Source organism: Sapajus apella, unplaced genomic scaffold (genome assembly GCF_009761245.1).
Source record: "Sapajus apella isolate SASKATOON/1434 unplaced genomic scaffold, GSC_monkey_1.0 scaffold1, whole genome shotgun sequence".
NCBI lineage: Eukaryota > Metazoa > Chordata > Mammalia > Primates > Cebidae > Sapajus > Sapajus apella.
In genome coordinates this window covers 16,016,311-16,019,013 of record NW_022436941.1, presented here as the reverse complement: position 1 = coordinate 16,019,013, position 2,703 = coordinate 16,016,311, and the positions used below count along the sequence as shown (strand labels likewise).

Here is a 2,703-nt window from a genome sequence, read left to right as displayed (position 1 = left end):
ACAGATATTGAAAAGTTACTCACGAACAAATGGAAGTGCGCGGCAACACACCTCCCAGCCCACCGGACTCCGCCGCCATTTCCTCACCAGGCCTAACGGTTCGGCCAATCCCAGCGCGCATCCAGAAGGACCGAGGCTCCGCCAATCGGAGGCCGCCGATTTCGACCCTTCGCCTCAGCCCGGCCCAATCCAGGCCCCGGCCCCGCCGCCCTCAGCCCACCCCCACGACGCCCTCTCTCCTCCCTCTTTGTGCGTCTCGCGCCGCCACCGCCTGCCGCGTGAGAGGACGGGCTCCGCGCGCTACGGCGGCGGCGCAGTCGGGTCCCCTCCCCCCGGGAGACTTGCAAAGGAGAAGCCGTCGCCGAGGAAAAGCAGCTACCGGTGCCGGTCCCCGGGGGCGCCATGGCGACCAGAGCGAACGCACGCCGCTGGACTTCCCAAGTAAGAAGCGGAAGAGGAGCCGCTGGAACCCAGACACAATGGAACAGAAGACGGTGATTCCGGGAATGCCTGCGGTTATTCCCGCTGGACTTACTCGAGAACAAGAAGGAGCTTACATAGTGCAACTGCAGATAGAAGACCTGACTCGTAACTGCGCACAGGAGACCTGGGCATCCCCCCTAACGCTGAGGACAGGTCCCCTTCCCCTGAGCCCATCTGCAATAGCGAGGGGAAGCGGCTAAACACACGAGAGTTCTGCACCCACAAAACGCTGGAAGAGGAGCGGCACAACCTCATCACTGAGATGGTTGCACTCAACCCAGATTTTAAGCCACCAGCAGATTACAAACCTACAGCAACACGTGTGAGTGATAAAGTCATGATTCCACAAGATGAGTACCCAGAAATCAACTTTGTGGGGCTGCTCATTGGGCCCAGAGGGAACACCCTAAAGAACATAGAGAAGGAGTGCAGTGCGAAGATTATGATCCGGTGGAAAGGATCTGTGAAAGAAGAGAAGGTTGGGCGCAAAGACAGCCAGATGTTGCCGGGAGAAGATGAGCCACTTCATGCCCTGGTCACGCCAATACAGTGGAGAACATCAAAAAGGCAGTGGAACAGATAAGAAACATCTTGAAGCAGGGTATCGAGACCCCAGAAGACCAGAATGATCTACAGAAGATGCAGCTTCCGGAGTTGGCTTGCTTGAATGGGACCCTTCTGGAAGGCGACAACAGGATCTTAAGACCCTGGCAGATTTCAGAGACCTGCAGCATTACCAACACCACAGTTTGTACAAAGTGTGGAGGGGCTGGCCACATCGCTTCAGACTGCTAATTCCAAAGGCCTCATTATCCCCAATCAGCTCAGGATAAACCACGGATGGATAAAGAATATTTGTCCCTCATGGCTGAACTGGGTGAAGCGCCCGTCCCAGCATCTGTGGGTTCCACCTCTGGGCTTGCCACCACACCCCTGGCCAGCGCACCTCGTCCTGCTGCTCCCACCAACAACCCACCTGCACCGTCTCTCATGTCCACCACCCAGAGCCGCCCAACCTGGATGAATTCTGGCCCTTCAGAGACTCGGCCTTACCACGGCATGCATGAAGGTGGTCCTGGTGGGCCCGGAGGCAACCCCCACAGCTTCCCACACCCGTTACCCAGCCTGACAGGTGGGCATGGCAGACATCCCATGCAACATAACCCCAGTGGACCCCCCCCCTTGGATGCAGCCACCACCACCTCCGATGAACCAGGGCCCCCACCCACCTGGGCACCATGGCCCTCCTCCAGTGGATCAGTACCTGGGAAGTACGCCTGTGGGCTCTGGGGTCTATCGCCTGCATCAGGGAAAAGGTATGATGCCGCCGCTGCCACCGCCTCCCAGTGGGCAGCCCCCGCCCCCTCCCTCTAGTCCTCTTCCCCCATGGCAACAGCAGCAGCAGCAGCTGCCTCCGCCACTCCCTCTGCCCAGCAGCAGTATGGCTTCCAGTACCCCCTTGCCATGGCAGCAAAATACGACGACTGCCACCACAAGCGCTGGCACAGGGTCCATCCCGCCATGGCAACAGCAGCAGGCGGCTGCCACAGCTTCTCCAGGAGCCCCTCAGATGCAAGGCAACCCCACTATGGTGTCCCTGCCCCCCGGGATCCAGCAGCCTCTGCCGCCTGGGGCCCCTCCCCCTCCACCGCCTGGTTCCGCCCCCTCCTCCTGAGCCTCCCATGGACCCTTCTAACTTTGTCACCGTAATTGGCATGGGGGTGGCCGTTATGCTGCCCTTCTGGATGCCTCCAGCTACCCCACTGCCTCCACCACAGAACTAGACTAGTTTTTTAAGAAAGTATATAAAGAAGGAAAAAAAAAAAAAGTTACTAAATGCAGTGCAGAGAATAGAAAGCATAGAAAAGACTTAGCAAGAAGACGAAGAATTAGTTAATTGAATTTTTAGAAGAAAAGAAGAGAAAGAATGGAGGAGAGGCAGTATTTAATGGTAGGCTGGGCGTGGTAGATCACACTTGTAATCTCAAGACTTTGGTAGGCCAAGGCGGGTGGATCACCTGAGGTCAGGAATTCGAGACCAGCCTGATCAACATGGTGAAGCCCCATCTCTACTAAAAATACAAAAATTAGCCAGCTGTGGTGGTGGGTGCCTGTAATCCCAGCTACTTGGGAGGCTGAGGCAGGAGAATTGCTTGAACTCAGGAGGCAGAGGTTGTAGTGAACCAAAATCGCGCCATTGTACTCCAACCTAGGCAACAA

General features: G+C 56.9%; 1 pseudogene across 1 annotated transcript; it reads left to right on the top strand.

The window, feature by feature from the left end:
• The first annotated feature begins 369 nt into the window (after positions 1–369).
• LOC116541875 lies at positions 370–2,267 on the top strand (annotated as a pseudogene). The gene has a single exon (XR_004264995.1). The product of XR_004264995.1 is annotated as a splicing factor 1 pseudogene (transcript).
• Positions 2,268–2,703: the final 436 nt, after the last annotated feature.